This window comes from Pipistrellus kuhlii, unplaced genomic scaffold (genome assembly GCF_014108245.1).
Source record: "Pipistrellus kuhlii isolate mPipKuh1 unplaced genomic scaffold, mPipKuh1.p scaffold_m20_p_5, whole genome shotgun sequence".
Taxonomy (NCBI): domain Eukaryota; kingdom Metazoa; phylum Chordata; class Mammalia; order Chiroptera; family Vespertilionidae; genus Pipistrellus; species Pipistrellus kuhlii.
The window spans coordinates 30,343,337-30,361,611 of NW_023425551.1; the positions used below are offsets into that span (position 1 = coordinate 30,343,337).

Genomic DNA, 18,275 nt, shown 5'->3' on the forward strand with positions numbered 1-18,275 from the left:
TAAATATTTTATTGTGAATGGATAGCAAAAAAGAGACTCCCAACTTTGAACTGTGTTCCTAAAAGCAGAGTGGAGCTAGTTGCATTTAGTAGGGAGATACTGGGAAAATTCTCCTGAGTGTAGTTGTCTTCTGTTTGATCGCCAGCCTTCTGGGCTTGCCCTATCATGGCCTATTATTCCCAGCCAGAGACGGCATGTAACTTAGAACATGCCAGAATGGGTATTTGGGAGAAACAGTGTATAGTGGGCTCAATTTTAAACTTGAGTTTGCTGTTTGATCTTTAATAAAAGGGCTTTTCCACTGCATTGTTCTCCCCCACTTCCTTTTTCTCCTCCTCCTCTTCTTCAAAAAACAAAAACAAACAAAACAAAAACACCAAACTCCCTTTAATTCAACAGGAGTTTCCTTAAGAAGAACTTCAAAGAACCTTCTCTTCTTTTAACATGTGATTAACTACTGATTTGTATTTTGCTTTGCCAATGAGAGTAACTAGCATTTAATAGTTAGAAGCCTTAATGAAAAGAATATAGTATTTTCTGGGTAAAGCCTGTGAACAGAACCCCAAGAACTGAGAGCATGCTTTAGAGCTTTATTTCGTCTTTGCTGCTTCTTAGTTTCATAGACCTGCTTTTTACAATTGAAAATGACAGGCTTGCTCTCGAATATGTCAACTCTAGATTATCCCAAGAGCTAACTATTGACCTTTGTGCTTATTGAGGCGTTTTCCTGCTTCTCCTTAATGTGCTTTCCATCCTGGCCCCACGTACCACCACTCTTTAAGAAAAGACCAAATAGAGGAAAGAGGTGAAGCTTAAAATAATTTTGCCCACCCACTCCCATAATATTTTTAAAACTTTGGAATATGTGAGGATAAAAATGAGACTTTGAAAAACGATCAGTGGCTATCATTGATTTAAGCCATATTGCCTATGGAAAATGTGTTCTTAGACAACCAGATTTGCCCCTGATGTGTGCTTGTTTGACTCCTTGGGAGCTGAAGTCGGCAAACCTGTCTGCTGAGGATGAAGCAGGCAGCCTTCAGCACTGAGCCTGAAACAGCAGAAACATCTACATCTCCGGAAAGGAGACGTGTTCTGGAAAATTCCTTGTGTTCCAAAGGCTACTTATTTTTATTAAAAACACGAATAATGTCACTTAAAAATAGTTAAGGTGGTAATTTTTATGTGCATTTTACCATAATAAAAAAACAAAACTAAAAACAGGGGGGAAAAACTCTAGTAATAATGAAAGTGATCATGTCAGAATGTTTTTGCTGCTTTAAAAAAAACACCAGCTCTTGTTGATAATTTTTAAAGAGACTGACATTCTTCTGTGGAGATGATTTCTGGGGAACGCTTTAAAACAAAACAGAGCCCGTCAGTGTGCCTTGGCTTCCTTTAGGAACACGCTTCTGGGAGCGATGTGATACCAGATAAAGGGAAAATTCATTTCTGGCCTGAAGCGTGCGACGGCTGTTTTCATTTTGCTGCATGCGCACAGATACTGGTAAATAGGACATGGCTCTGGCAGGGAAAGCAAATAGAAAAAACAACTCACACTGAAACATGGATTGCTTTTTACCTTGCCTTATTTTCTCTCTTTCTCCCCGCCCCCCTGAAAGCAGCTATAGAAACCAAAGTGGTGTTAGTTGTGTTGTTTTCACTTCATGACTTTAAAACATCTCCTATAATAGCTTCTCCATGTTAACTTGTTATTTTTCTTTTTCTTTCTTTCTTTCTTTTTTTTTTTTTTTTTTTTTTTTTTTTTTTTTTTTTTTTTTTTTTTTTTTTTTTTTTTATCAGACCTCGATTCTAGCCACTCAGGCAGAAATGTCGGCAAAATGAAAAGCCGCATTTTGAGATGGTGACAGAAAGATGCATATGGCTTTCTCAGTACTTTTAAAACTCCCTGGTAATTTTTACTTCAGACTATAAATCAAAAATCTTTCTAAAGCATCAAGGGAGAGCAGCTGCCTCAGCAAAAGCTTGAGAACCAGAAGCTCAGTCTGTCAGGGAATAATTTCACCTGAATCCAGCATTATCTGAAATGATTAACTGTCTTTACCCAACTGCTTGTTGCTGTAACTACACATTAGAATTTTTCCAGAATATGACTAGAAATATTGGATCTGAAGTTTCTGCACATATTAATCATAATCTCTGCTTTCCCCCCAGAAGGTCTTGATTACACAGAGTATGCTAAATGATCCAGGCAGGTTCATGGTAAATTATTATTTCCAGTCTCAACCAGGCTGATGAGATGAATAACAGGACTGCATTAGAGCTTACCTCTGCAAGTTCATTAGTCTAGGTTTGAGACCTGGGTCCTCTTGTTGGTTTTTGGCATTGGGCAAGTCTTAAATGACTCTCTGGTGCTCAGTTTGATTGTCAATAAAACTGGGACAGTGATACCACTTAAATAAAAAAAAAATTTTTTTTCTGGATTGGGCCAGAAAACGGTGTGAAAGGCTTCAGCAGAGTGTCTGGCATGAATTAGTCATTTGTTTGTAAGTTCAAAGAATTTTTATGAACAGTTTCAGAAAATGTGTACTAAATTTCATAGAAAATATCTTCTTGCCCTATTTTCAGGGAAAAGACATGGGAGAATTTTTTCTGGAAATTGTTAACTGCACCTAATTCCAGTCAAGAGTTTTAAATGGATGTTTTGTGTGAAGCTGAAGGACAATTGGGCCTTCATCGTGGTTGTTGGAAACTGTTATTGTTTGCTGCCTCAGGTGCTGAACAGCTTTTGCTGTGATTGTCCAGAAAGTAAATAGAATGTACTAAGCTGCTGAAGAGTAATACAGAGCAGACGTAACCTGAGGGGGTGACCGGGTAAAGCTGGACTTCCCGCATGCTCAGTGCTGAGAAAGGATGGGGTCCTCCTTCTCCTCTCTGGATGTTACCCCAGCCGATGAGTGTCCCCAGGGGTCCTCACAGGAGGGCAGTCTCTGCTTTCCTGGGCTGGGGGCTCCCCATGAATAACAAAACTTCATTTCCGCCTGGCTGGCATGGCTCAGTGGTTGACTGTTGATTTATGAACCAGGAGTTCATGGTTCAATTCCAGGTGAGGGCACACGTGAGCTCCATCCCCAGTAGGGAGCGTGCAGGAGGTAGCACATCAATGATTCTCTCATCATCGACGTTTCTCTTTCTCTCTCCCTCTTCCTTCCTCTCTGAAATCAATAAAAATATGTAAACAAACAAACAAAAAATCCCCCCCCCCCAAAAAAAAACACACATCAGTTCTGTTGTGTGGTCACTGCTGAGAGAATATGGGCTTGAAATTCAACTACTGAAAGATTCCTTTTTGCTTGTCAGATTGGCAGATATAAACCACATATTGAGCTGCCCTACATTGGAGTGCTTGGGAATAATACTCATGCTTAGCTGCTGGAAATGGAAAACGATAGCACTTTCTGGAAGAAAACTCAACCATGTGTACCAGTATCCATGATGATACTAGTAAAATTCTATTTCATCTGCAATTAGTTCTGCCATTCCAGCTTTTTTGGGGATAAGTTTTTAAGAATGCCATTCTAAATTCCTTTATTTTCAGTTTTTGGATATTCTTTTAATTTATGTAGCATATAAGAGTGACATTTAGTATATGCCTACATTATGTTTTTAAATCCAATCTGATAATCTCTGTCTTTAAATATGTGTGTTCAATTCACTTAGTTCATAGTAATTGAGATTAATTTTTACTCTTTTAAATTGGGCTTTTTGGTTTTCAGTACATTTTTCTCTTCTTGTCAAAGCTTATTTTTTTTTTTATTCTTTGTGGTTACCTTTAAATTTTAAATGTATATAATTATAAAATTTTAAAAGAACATATAAAATTATCAATATTTTTATATTCCTCCTAAATACAACAAGGATTATAGCAAGTTAACTGCCCATTTAACATGGAAACACCCCCCCCCCAAAAAAAAACACACACACAACAAAAACAAAAAACACAACACACACACAAAAAAACCCCACACAAGATGGCGGCATAGGTAAACGCCTAACTGCAGCCTCACACAGCCATTTCAAAAAATACAACTAAAATATAAAGTGGACATTATCCAGAACTACCGGAAAGTTGACTGACTGGAAATTCTACAACAAAGAAGGAAAGAGAAATTCAGAAGGAAAATAACATGGAACCTCACATGGTTTTTTCTGGAGGTTGTTTTTTAAAAAAATATACATATTTTTTTTATTGATTTTAGAGAGGAAGGGAGATAGAAACATCAATGATGAGAAGATCATTGACTGGCTGCCTCCTGCTGCCCCCTACTGGGGATCAAGAGGGCAACTGCAACTGGGCAGGCATGTTCCCTGACTGGGAATCAAACCAGGACCTCCTGGTTCTTAGGTAGATGCTCAACCACTGAGCTATGCAGAGGGCCTTTTTTTTTATATTTTAAAAAATATCAACCGCCTTTGGGTGAATTTCTCAGTACTAGTTTCCAATTTTTTAATTTCCTTTTTTATCTATGTCCATTCTAGAGTTTTATATTATTTATTGATATTTTAAAAAGTAGCAATGACTATATTTTTTACTTCCAAGATTTTGAATTGGTATTTTTCCTCTCTGTTCTTTTATAGTTTTGCATATTTTTATCTCCAAATATATTACCACTGCTTGCATGTTTATAAAAGTGGGTGTTATTAGTTGCTTTGAGCATTCTATACATAGTTATTTTAATCTTTTGTCAGACTGTTCAGCAAAATCAGTTTTATCTCAGGATGAATATCCCACGTAGTGCTTTAGTTGGCTGTTTCTCATCAGTTGATTTCTGTGTGTATTTTGGAATTTTCATTTGCTGGCTCATTTCCAGGCTTTGGGTTTGGTTTTGCTTTTTTCTTTTCTTTTTGCTTCACCCTTCTGTGCCTAGTGATTTACAGTGGCCTTCAGGCCAGGCCTTATGTAAGCACTCAGCGGCTCCTGCTCCTCCCTGTGCTATTGGGAATATTTCTTCACAGAACCCTTTAGGCTCTAGGGTCTGGCTCATTCGATATTTATTAGGGTGAGTCTCTCCTCCAGCCTCCCTAGGCCAGTGGTTGGTGTTAAGCTAGTGGCAGGCTTTTTTCTTCACTACCCTTGGCTTTGATGCATGAATGTGGCTCGACTGCTCCCTCAGGAACTTCTCGTTCCTAACCCCCGTAGGGCATGCACCTCCAGGCCCACTGTCACCTGTTTTAGGGCAGGAGCTCAGCATGTCCTGGCTTCAGTCCACTCACTGCTGTATCCTGATTATAGAGATCCTCATCTTGTTTTTGAGTGAGCCCTGCTTTGTCCTTTTGGGTTATTTCTCTATTTTATAATTTATAAGAATACTCTCTTTTTGCTTTGTGTTTGGCGTGGGAGTGGGGATGGTGGATCTCGCCTTCATACTTTTTTTTTTACGTCAACTTGATTCATCTTTCTTAGAATTATCTGGAGAAATAATATGCATGGACTCACAAGTCAACTGTTCTCGTTATGTTTTCTAATAAATGTTAAAAATAATGAAAGATTTTGAGATGCTTATTAGTATTGCTACAAGTCATATTCTATACCAAGACTGCTCATATTTGATGTATATGTGAACCTTCTGGAGAGTCTAATTAAAATGCAGACATTGGCCCTAGCAAGTTTGGCTCAGTGGGTAGAGCATCCACCTGCAGACTGAAGGGTCCCAGGTTTGATTCTGGTCAAGGGCACATCCCTGGATTGCAGGCTTGATCCCCAGTGGGGGTGGTACAGGAGGCAGCCAATCAATGATCCTCTCTCATCATGGATGTTTCTCTCTCTCTCTCTCTCCCTTTCCTTCCTCTCTGAAATAAATAAAAATATATTTAAAAATAAATAAATAAAATTAAATGCAGATATCGATTCAGAAAGTCTGGGGTGGGGCCCCAGATTCTGCATTTCCAGTAAGCTCCTGGGTGATGCTGCTGTTGAGGGGACCACCCACTGAGTAGCAAGATCAGTACCACAGCCTGAGAAACAGGAGCAGAGGATGTTTAATAGTAATTGGCAGGGCTGGAACTTGAAGCTGGGTGGTGTTCCCTCAGAGGCCCAGCACTGGGCCACTCTGTGTTCTGTGGACGTCCTCCCCCGTAGGCCCAGGCCCTGCCAGGGGTGCCGTGAGGCACAGATGCTGTATTATGCTCCAGATCGTTTTCCATGCTTACTCCTGTGCCAACCTGGGCCAGAGTTTTGTACTCAACAAGCTGTTTTCCTGGGGCAAACATGTCCTCTGGTTGTCTGTGCCCCAATTCAAGGCCCAGACATGCCTGAGTCCTAGGTGATTAACGGTTTAGCTGGACCCTTGCTCTCAGCTGTGTGTTCCTAGCTCAGCCCGAGGCCAGAGACCCTTTATTGTACGGAATCCCATCCCAATGGTCAGCGAACGACTCGGGAAACAGATACTTGCCAACCTGACTTTCTCACCAGTGCCTTCCTAAATAAAATGTGCAGGGTACCCAAGTTTGAGCATGTTATCTTTTATACAACCCACTTCAGAATTAATTGGCGGCAGCGGGAGCATCCGGAGGCCTTCGTTGGTGATGTTTCAGGAGAACATTTGAGTGGGAGACTTCAGGGAAACAAGATTTGCGGTGGGAAAGGGAGACGCCTCGGTGACTCTTCCAAGCCCCGGTGCAGCCGTCCTTTTCGATGTGTTTATGTTCCCGTTTCAAAGAGAGCCGTCCTCTGTGTGTTTGAAGGCAGCTTCCTCTTGCAGAATCGCTGTTTAATCGCCGCGGTGCTGTGTTTCTGTGAAATGAGCCGGTGGCAGTTCGGGAGTAATGAGTCACGGTCCTGAATCGCAGTTAAGAACGCAGAGACGTCTTTTGGTCTCCATCAGCCCGCAGTGGACCCTGAGGACAAGGCATCTTGAGAAAGTGAGTCAAGAGCTTCCTCCCTCGACATTTAGGAAATGAGTTTTGTGGCTTTTTATCTTTTTCACTCTTCTCTAGTGGTGAGATTTGCTGTGAAACAAAATGCCCGGGCTCTTCTGGGTGACTCACACCATCCGGTATTCAGCTAGCTGCTAGCACGCACCGTGTTTCCCTGAAAATAAGACATCCTCCGAAAATAAGACCTAGCGCTTGGAAAGATAAGACATCCCCTGAAAATAAGACCTAGCACAATTTTGGGAGGAAAAATTAATATAAGACACTGTCTTATTTTCGGGGAGACAGGGTACATGTAAGAGGTTACCAAGCCCATTTGCAGAATGAACTAGGCACACGTAGACTTACCCAGGGTTTGTGTTCCCTTTGGCGTGTTCTCCCGTTGGATTTCCTTGGGCAGAAGCCATGACTGGCGCTTTGTGTGAACGGTGCTCTGAAATTCGGAGACCCACTCCCACTTGTGCAACCAAGTGGCTCTCATGTTTTACTGTTAGGATCCGGAACACTGGCAAACCAAAAAGAGCATCATCAGGCCTCAAGCACAGAATCGAATCACCTCGGGGACTCAATTAAAATGTCAAATCTAAGACCAATCTCAGAGATTCCGATGTCGCTGGTCTGGCCTGGAGCCCAGGAACCTGCATTTCACCCACCACACCCCACTCTGCCCCAGGGGACAGGAAGGTCACCCTTTGATGACCTCAGTGTGTAGAGAGGACGTGAGGGGCTCAGTCTTCCCTCCGAAAGCCCTCGCCCCCTGCTGTGCGTAAAGCCCTTCAAGCAAGAAGGCGGTCCTGAGCTTGGCTGCCCCATTCTGCAGCCTTCCTCCCTGTCTCCTTACCAGGTCGCCGTGTCCTCTCTGCCTCAGTTTCCCCTGTTGCGTGATGCCTGATGCATGACACCTGCCTCTGAGAAGATGGCAAATAAACTCACGTCAAGTGAGAGAAAGGAAGGGGGAAGTTTTGATGAGACCAGAATTGGGAATTTTATACAAAAGAAAGCATTGTGGCAAAAATCGCTCGCTTGAGATTTTTTTTCCGAAGGGGCCCGGTATGGTTGCAGAAGAGGGAGATTTCACATATGGAGGACATCAGTCTCCCGGGAACTGGCACGTGTTTTTGTTCTTTGCTGTGAACCAGAGGTGGGCGTATTTGCCTGAGGATCTTGCCATCTTGACAAAATGTGAGGACTCGGAGCCAAGTGAGTCCCGAGGAGGCAGCAGGGCTCTGAGCTTCAGGGGCCCCGAAGGTGTCCCTTTGTGTGCCTCCTCTCCTGGCGGGGACTGTCATCCATAGAAGAATGTCACGTTCCGTTGCGGCTCCCATTCACTGGGTCACACAGCTCAGTGCGTTCCTTTGTGTGTGTTCAAAATGCTGAACGCCTTTGGACAGTGAAAGCCCCCAGGAGCCGCTATCATATTAGTGCATGCTTTGAGGGAGCATATTCCTGAGCAAATCCCGGGGTCACACCCAGGCTCTCCATTCCTGCCTCGGGGCTCAGCAATGCCAGTGCCCTGAGCTGCCCAAGCAAAACAAAACACCCATGGGGCAGGCTCCCGGGGCTTGGGGGGAAAAAAGGCCGTCACACTTCCATGTGGAGATAAAACCTGATTTATTTTCCAGGCAGTAAAAATATCAGGACAGGAATGTTGCATTTGCCACATTTTAGTTAAAAATATAAGGACCATTAAAAACAAAAATACAACAACAATGCACCAATTTCCTGGCTTGGCATTCAGCAGTTTTGCAATTAAGATGATAATGCAGCGTTTCTTACAAAAACTTCTCTTAAAAATCAGCGCGATGGGCTCACAGCACACCATTAGGAGGAGTTATGTAAAAGCAGCCTCTCTGTTCCAAGTTTTATTTTAAGATTTAATTTATTCCAGATTCTGCAGGAAAAAAACATCCACGCGACAAGCCTGCTAACAGATGTCAATTTAGTTTTATAGCACATGCCTGCACTTCCGATCAGAAAATGGAGCGGATTCTCTCTGCCTGCTGTTGGTACATGACACAGCTTCCTAACACGGTGCCCGGCGGACAGCTGATTAATAATCTGTGGACGGGCAGCTTACCACCTGCCTTCCTCTTCGGCAGGGTGGGTGTAAGCTTCATTTCACATCACGCCTTTGAATGAAGAGAGGTGCTGGAAAGAGCAGAGGTGCCAGAAAATGGATTTTTCCCTGTGCCCATATCTCTTAGCTCAGAAGACAGATTGTACTGCAGTGAAAAGAAATAATAGGAAAAAATGAGAATTATTCAATTAGGTAGAACTAAATCTATATTAAATTCCTTTGTGGTATTGGTAGATAAAGGAATTCTATGTCATAAATATTATGTCGAAATCAACTATAACCAAAAAAACACTTTGCTTCTTCATATTCACGGGGCCCATCTCTCTATGTTCACGTGGCCTAGTAATTACTGGTTTATATGTTGCACTTCTGTTTTACATTCCCATCTGTAGGTCTGATCTGTCTATCCATCCATCCATCCATCCATCCATCGAATAAATATTTATTAAGCACATTCTCTGTGCAAGGACCTGTGCTTAAATAAAAAGATACAATCTCTTTTTTAATTTTTAAAAAAGTTTTAATTGTGGTAGAATACACAGCATAACATTTACCACCTTAACCATTTTCAAGTGTGTGGTTAGGTAATGCTACGTATCTCCACCTCATTGTGCACCTGGTCTCTGCTCCTCCCTCTTTCCATTTGGCAAAACTGGAACTCTGTATGCGTTAAACACCAATTTCTCTCTCCTCTCAGCCCTTGGCCCCCACCATTCTAGTTTCTGTTTTAGTGAATTTGTCTCAATTCACAGAAGCGGGATCATACAGTATTTGTCTTTTGTGATGGTCTTACTTCACTGAGCATCACATCCTCCAAGTTCATCTATGTAGTAGCATGTGGTAGGATCGCCTTCCTTTTTGAGGCTGAACAATGCTCTCTCCTGTGCCATATTTTGCTTATCTATTCACCCATCAGTGAGCAATTAGGTGGCTCCCACCTCCTGCCTATTGTGAGTAAGGATGCTGAGAATGGATGCAAGAGAATGGGTACAAATGGCTTTCCAAACGCTGCTTTTAGTTCTTTTGGATACAGATCCAGAAACTGCCATATAATTTTTTTTTGAGACACTGCCATGCAGCTTTTCACAGTGACTAAACCAGCTTACATTCCCATAGACAAGTCTCTTAAGACTTAACATGCTGCTAAAAAGACAGGAATGTGATCCTGAAATGAGTGCTATGAAGAAGTACCGTGTGCTATGGGAGTGTTTAGCAGAGAAATGCAGCCCCGCGTGCCATTTATCTTTGTAGTCTCCCGGATGCCTAGTCCATAGTGAGGGCTCCGTAAGTGCTTGGTGGGTGGGTGAGCGAGCCTTTTAGACCCGTGGTGATTAGACCCCTTTCCTTGGCTTTCTTCCTGCATTTCAGCTTCTCCACGGATGGCTCTGGAGAGCAGCAAGAGTCTTTGTTGGTAGATTGCTAGCTTTTGCTTGGTTGCCTTTATTGACCTCTGGTGAGATTATGGAAATTTTCCCCCCAGAAATGTCCTTTTCCTAATTCTGCATATCATCTAATATCCAGAGATGCTCAGATATTTCCACCGGACCTGTCCCAGCCTTTCTTTGGGGGAGAAAAAAGCAAGCCGCCGCGGATGTAAGATGAAAGTGTAGTGATGTTAGGGAGTGGTGGGTATCCAGGGAGAAAATGTTCTTTCTATTCTTAGAATACTGCCTCTATTCCCTAAAGAATTTTTTCTTCTAAAAAGATAGAAGAGGGGCCTCTTTCTCTTTTGGCTCAAATCAGTAACATTTTTGCTCAATTCCATGCTATTTATAGACATTTTAAATTGAAATTTCATTCTTGAGATTTTAAAGGAAATTTCAGATATTTAAAATGCATAAGCATTATATTTGGAGACTTAAACTTCTTGTTCTTGGTTTTAGCAAAGGAGTCTGCTTACCTGATACCCAAACTAGTGAAATACATAGCTATTACCGTGTATCCCTGAAAATAAGATATCCTCTGAAAATAAGACCTACTTACAGGTTTCCTTTTGAGTGAAATATAAGGCATCCCCCTGAAAATAAGCGCCCCCCCCCCAGGCTAAACATGAGAGATTTGGTCCACTGATTCTGAAAGAAATGGAGTCATAAGAAATTCACCAGGAAATTCAGGAATTGGATTGTTACGATAATGTTCCAGAAGATGATGACATGATTGTCATTGAATAAATGAGTAAATTCTTGATGCTGTAGGATTCACAGTTTGTCTGGTTTGTGTTGACAACTACCGTACTACCATACTGTATACAGGTAATAAATTTCCTTTATTTTCATTTAACAATAAATGTGTACCTTATTCTTCTTCATGGAAAAATAAGACATCCCCTGAAAATAAGGCCTATTGCATCTTTGGGAGCAAAAATTAATATAAGACACTGTCTTATTTTCGGGGAACATGGTATTCTGTCCAGTGTTTTATTTTGCTAGCAGTTGAGGCAGAGAAAGAGGCTGGCCACAAGCGTATTTGGCACAGCTCTTTCCTTAGAAACCTTTATTGGTTTTGCTCTTTGCCATGGCATCATTATTCTGACGAGCCGGAGAGATCCAGTTATCAGTCTGAAATGAGTCCTGAGGGTTTCTCCCAGTTGCCTCATCAAGTTATTGGCAGAGGAAAGCAGTGGTGATGACATTTCAGAATGCCATTGTTGAGGTAGGTAGCAAGATTGGGCTCTGTCGCCCAGAGGAAGGGTCTCAGCCAAAGAGACCCTAATGCCAGTTTTACCTTCTGTTGGTTGTGCGAATAGCACAGGTGAAGGAAGCCCTTCGAGCCACATTTTATTTTTCTGTAAAATGGGGATGATAATATCTCCTGTGCAATTCTGTTGGGACTAAAGACATAAGGGTCTGTAAGGAACCTAGCACAGAGCCTGGCCAGCTGCTCCCCATTTGAAAGCTGCTTATTAAACAGTTTTTGTTGGGTTGGGTTAATTTGAACTGTCTTAGGCCAATATTCAAGTGCAATGGAGTATACGGTATGGAACATTTGGTATATTTTATTGCTCTTCTGCTTTCTTAGTGATAGTGAGAAATTCCCAATAGGTCAACCATTTACCCCAGGAAATGGAGTCAGCATTCTGAATTGGGTTTTGGAAGTGTTTGGAACAGCAGCAGTGCGAACCTGATGTTCAGACACCTCTTCAATGTCCTTGGGATCAATTTTTCATCAGTGACAATCATAATTGATGTGCATTTCAAATAGTTTACCTGCTTCACGGCATTGGTAGAAATCATGTAATTCAGTCATCTTTCCTATAGTCCTTGGCCGATGTGAAACATGTAGTACATGAATGCAGGGGCAATGAAATGAGTTAGTTCCACACCGTGGGTAAGCGTCTTTCTAAAATGACGGTAGTGAAACTTGTCCATCTGGCTGAGCACCCTGAGATTATAGCCCTCCTTACACACCACTATATTCTCTGTGGAGCATTATGAAATACTAGTATCAGTAATTTAATGATTCCAGTTAGGGATAAATTTGCCAGGAGAAAACACAACTACTTCTATGTATGGAATATAAAGTCACAGCAATGATCAGTTGTAACCAAGCGACAGAAATAAGCAGGATTGACTACTTCAGGTTTCCCTATTAATAACTGGTTGCCATCTTTCATTTATTTTTCTTCTATTGGCCCTTGGTGGCAGACATTTAGCAGATAGCATGAAGGCTTAAGAAGTACCGTTGAGTTTTGTCATGTGGGAAATTACCTTGATGCAATAATGTAGTCTCCAAATTTATACTCCCAGGCAAGCTACTTCCAAATTAAGATGTTGGAATTACATGGTTTATTGAATCCATTTAAAACACACAGTGAAAAGTAAGGGGAAAGAGATGGAGTAGGTTTATGTACTTAGGATTGGGTACAAATGAGGTAGTACCTTGTCAGTATCTACCTCCCTCCCCCCCCAGCCTCCTCCTCAACCTTCCCCCACTTCTCCTTTTCCTCCTTCCTCTTCTCCATTTTCCCCTCCCCTTCCTCCTCTCTCGTCAGCCTTTTCTGCTTATGGTGTGTTTAGGAGGAACAGAGTTGAGGTTTGGAGCAAGGAGTCTCAATTGGAGAGACACGGGGACAAGTATGTCTGGCCACAACTGTAAGCTCACCAGTTAGTCTATGAGCAGCTCTGAATTTTATCTGTAGAATGCCTGTGGGCCAGAGTGGGTGTGACCAATGGGTGGTCAATTTAAGGTCTCATGAATATTGAGTGACTTGCATACCTCATGCATGCTTAATGTTTACTGACAATTTTGTGTTTAGTCAGCCTTTCCATCTCTGTCTATGCTCAGCACATGTATGTACTACTTAACACATCTTGCAAGTTTCACCTATCCCATTTGATTTCTCTTTTGCTATAGCAGAATTGAATACTCTCAAATAAAACAGGAAAAAGCACATTATTAATTTAAACCCTAAAATTGATAGGATTGTGTTGATAAATGTTGTTTCAACAAATGTTGTTAACCTTCCTCAGCACTTCTGTGTTCAAACACTTTTATCCAGAGTTCCACAGGCCCTGGTTGATAAATAGAGCGAGGAAGGTGCGATATTTGGCACTCATGTGAAGTCATTCTGAATTTCATGCTCTTGGTGCAGTTAATTAGTTGTAGAAGATAGGACTGGGTGTGGACTTACTTTAGGACTTTCCTGGATTTTTTTATTTTATTTAAAAAAACAAGGTTACTTATATTAATTAGTTCATTGTCATTCAACTTCCTTAAAAATTGATCCTCAGAAAAAAACATAGGGGCATATTTTTAAGCTCCACAGTGCCCAAAATAATGCTGTGTGACAAGTAGGAATATCTCTCCTGTGATTAAATTCTGGCTAATTGAGATTTTGCTATTTAGCTGATAGCTATCATTTCATAGATGGTTCTAAGTAAGTGTTTATATTACAGAGTCTCAGGCACAGGATAGCCAGGATTTTAAAATTGAACTCACCAAATCACATTTTACCTCCTCTTTAGCCATTGGTCTCAGTTTCTTTTCCTGATCTAGGTTTTAACACAAGTTGTTCAAAGAGGAAAGTGAAGAGATAACATTTAGCTTCTTCATCTAGCTTCCTCGTGAAAAGTGATAATGTGTAGAGAAACCAAAAGCATTAGCAAGGAACATAAACAGAAGGAATATTCTACCCACTGGAGAGTGAGCTCTCAGAAAGCCCTTTATTCATTTAACAACACAAGGGAATCAGAAATGAAAGGCTCAGCACATTCAGTGACATAATTACTCGGCCTGATAGAATTACAGGAAGTAGAAAGGATAGGGATTTGGCCATCAGTGTTGCTTTCATATACACAACAAACATGTACTAATAGAATTGATGGCCCTTTCAGTAAGCCTCCCCATGACAGTTACCCAAACTTTTCGCCATCATGGTTGGGCCTATAACAAGCAAGAGTTGAAGAAAATTTATTATGTACAAAAAACCAAAAGTCACTCCTGGCTTCTTATCTGTTATCAAGGATATTTGATATGCTTCTGTTCATGCTGAGGGGAAAATCAGAATAATTTTGCATGGATTAGTTCAGACTAGAATATTTGCATTTATATATATTTTTTGCATACTATAATAAGATAAGTGTGTTTAATCAAGACAAATTCACTTATTTATAAGAAGACTCCACATTCAGTAATCAAAATGAAGAATAAGATATTATGAATAAGAACATCTTCTGTTCAAGTAGAAGAATGTATTGGGAAAAGAAGAGATATTAAAAGAGCTTTTGCTTTCTATAATGTTTTCCTGACAAAGATCCCCAAAACTATAACTTAAACTGTATTTTTTTGAGGGGCTCTTCAATTTACAGTGAATTTTGGAGGGGCTTTTTCATTTGGAAAATTTAGCAATTGTAGATATAATATAGAATGGCAATTTCCAATAAATTATTGGATAGTAAAGGATAAATGAATCCTGTTCCCTAGGCAACCACATAAGGATATAACATCCCTTAAGCTCCCCAAATGAAATTTAAAGTTGCTACTATTTTTTTTTTTTTTTTTTTGGCTTCCTCTGAAAATGGTTTTTATCTGTTGAAATTTTTTTTTTTTTTTTAATGAAGTGTGAGCCCTTTCCAACTCTTCTCTCTGTAACATTAGTCTTGCATGTCACAGCCTCTCCATCCTTTGATCTCAGCATGTGTGGCTGTAAGAGGAGTGGCTGGCCTGGAAACAAGATCAAACTGGGGATAGAAATGAATATCACTAGAAGCGAGAGTAGGGCAGAAACATTTTGAGCTTTTCAGTAGGCTTTCATAATTTCAGGGGAAAAAGTGCTCAGGGGTTTTCTGACTCACTCAATCTTTTGTAATTTTTTACAAAATATAGGACACAACTTATTTAAAGGAAAAGCATTTTAAGTAGAAAAAAGGTTGGGTTGGCTGGCATTTCTGATTTTTTCATTTGGCTTTTGTGTGAGTGCCATCTATTTAGGCACTGTGCCTTCTGTGTGTGTTCCCTCAATATTGACACATCTCTTCTTTCAAACTTTTTCTTCTTGCTCTCCTGCCCGAATTCTATTTTTTTTTTTTTTTAATGATTTCTTTCCATGAGGACAAAAGTGTATACTCAGAGATTGTGATCTTCTGAGCACTGACCCTCTAAGGAAGACACAATGGGAATTCCCTGCAGACTTGCCAGGTGTGAGCAACCTTTTAGGAAATAGGGGATGTCTGGCTGCTGACAGCATCTCTTCCACCTTGGGGCTGGTGGTCTCCACTGACCCAGAAAACCCAAGGGCATTTGGGAAGGCCTTCCACTAAAAACATTTCTTCAGTATATTCTGCTGGTGAGAGTCATTAGCTAATGAATTAATTAGCTAATCTTTTAAACAGATATTTCTCTTGGAAAGATTAAGCTTCTTCTTGCCTGAGCATCACCTACGTAAGTCTTGTAATTTTATTTGTGTCTCAAGAAGGTGTTGCCTGACACTTGGCTGGGGGAATGGAAGTTGGCTGAGGTGGAAAAGAAGAACATTTCTGTGTATGGCTTGGTATATAAAGAGCTTTGGCCAGCCAGAGGGCATCTGAGAGTGAATGCTGTGGGTGTGATTTGCCTTCTCTATGGCAGGAAGTGGAAGAGGAAGGCCGAAGGACGGTGGGAAGGAGAAACATCTGGGTGTGGTTTGCCTTCTCTATGACTGGAATGATGTGGAGGTGCCTACCCACAGAGTTTCATGGCGAGCTTCCCTTCTACAGGCCAGCCCTAGGTTGTTAATGCTTGCCACATGTACTAATTACTCTCAACTACTTCATATTCCATGCTGTCAATGAAGAAGAGAGACTGGATTTCATTGTTTGTTGTTCACTTTTGCTGGATGCAATTGAACACTCTTTGGGCATTTCAGTAAAAATGAGAGCCTCCTGCAAATCAAGAACTCAACCAAGGACAAAGAAGCAATGACGTGGGTCCTTGCCTTTAAGGACACCATGGTCTATAGGGGGAGACAGACATTTGCACAAGAACTATATAGGAATGTAGTCAGTGCAACCCCAAGAGACACAGAAGAGAAGTAGCTCTTTTTTCTTGGGTGGTCAGGGAGGTGGCACAGAAGAGATGCTATTTCATCTGGCTCTTAAAAGTTGGATGGGAGTTTATCAGAGCTAGAAGGGAGGGGAAACATTAAATGCAAGGGCGCAGAGGTGAGAAAGAGAATCATGATTTCTAAAACAGGTAAAAAGTTTGGCTGGCACAAAGGTGGTTTGCGGAGAGAGCAAGGAAATGAGGCAAAAGGGGAGGGTAGACCCAGGCTGAGAGGGAGCTCTGTAAAGGGGCCCTGACACAAGGAGCTTACTGGCCTGGGTTTTAAATTAGGTAGATAATTCTGGAAACATTGTGGAAGGTGGGCTATTCAAGGCAAAGATCTCTCTCGAGTTGACATAGTTCAAGCATTAATGAGATTGATTAAGAACCAGTGTTTGGTGAAGGTGACGTTAGTCAGCCTCAGTGCTTCAGCAATAGCTGTCATAGCTACAAAGCTCTACCAGAATTTAAAATGTGGGCAGGAATAAAGGGGTTCTACTTTGGTTCCATACATTTCTTTTCTCAGTTGCACTTTTACAACCAACTTTTAAATAAAACACATTTATTTTTGAAAAAAGTCCTATCCCAGTGCGGTAAAATTAAAGCTGCAGAGCAACGCATTTTAAAAGCTCTATTTAATAATTCATTTTAAAAAGAAATATTTATTACTAAGGCCTCTTAAAGTTCCTCTGGGGCTTCTATAAACAAATTTGTACTGGCTTTTTGTCTATGAAGAAAGCAGAAATACGTCACATTCCCCACAAACAATGAAAGCTGTTTTTGCACTATCAGCAACTTATTATTTTCCTCCAGGGATCTAGTTAATCCAAACTGCAGACGACTCAAAATAAATATTTAGCTATGAACTGTGCACTTTTGAATGTGGGTTTGCAAATTACCCAATCGATAACTGAGAACCGAACTAAAAAAATAGACTATATGCATGTTTTGCTTGGAGTATGGACTCTCTTTTGTTGGTCCTTCCCTGTATACTGTATTTTCAAGTTCAAATGTGTGTGTGGATGGCAATTTCAAGTATAGATCAAGACCCTCACAGCTGAAATAATCTAGTTCACCACACTCAGTTTTATGGAAACAACAAATTGAAAATGCATGTTCTTAACTAAGGAATAGGAAGAAGCTGTTTTCAACCTGAATTCATTAGTTAACCTTCCAGTGACGAAGGAACTCAACCCCATCTGGCAGCTCATTTCAGAAGAACCAAGATGCTGCTGCTTGTCCTTCCCACATCAGAAACAAGACAATCGGAATACATTTTCCTCCGTTGAGACATTTATGGAAAACGCCGGTAGGAGGATCATTAGTAACCGGGGGAACTTAAACTTGCTGCAGTAATGCTTTGTGAGAGGTTTGGTTCTGTGGGGGTTCAAATGTCATTACCAGGAAGGAACAGGTAGGCTGTGAGGCAAGGATCCTCATTCTCTTTAACAGGATTCAGAGCTTCCCTTAGTGCCTGAAAAATGCCTCCCTGAAACCAACCCACTTCCTGAAACACACAGCGTGCACTGAAGGGAAGGCGCCCATGGTGCCAGGTTCACCATAGACCGGCCGCCAAGCTCCATAAGGGGTGAGCGCCTGTTAGGGACACTGCATCCTACCCTTTGTTTCCACTGAAAAAAGCGCCATCTGGAAAACTCCTCCAGCTCCAATAAAACCGAACCGCCTCCAGGCTAAAGCCTCCCAGGCATCAGCAGTTCTTTTAAAGAAGCCAGACAGAGGACTCTGGGAATCGTGATTTAAAAATTGTATAAACAGCCGCCACTGA

General features: G+C 41.2%; 1 protein-coding gene across 1 annotated transcript in view; it reads left to right on the plus strand.

Annotated features, from left to right (window-relative positions):
* The window catches only part of METTL24 (methyltransferase like 24), a 75,053-nt gene that overhangs the window by 44,758 nt on the left and 12,020 nt on the right, over positions 1 to 18,275 (plus strand). The gene's annotated exons all lie outside the window — the stretch shown is intronic.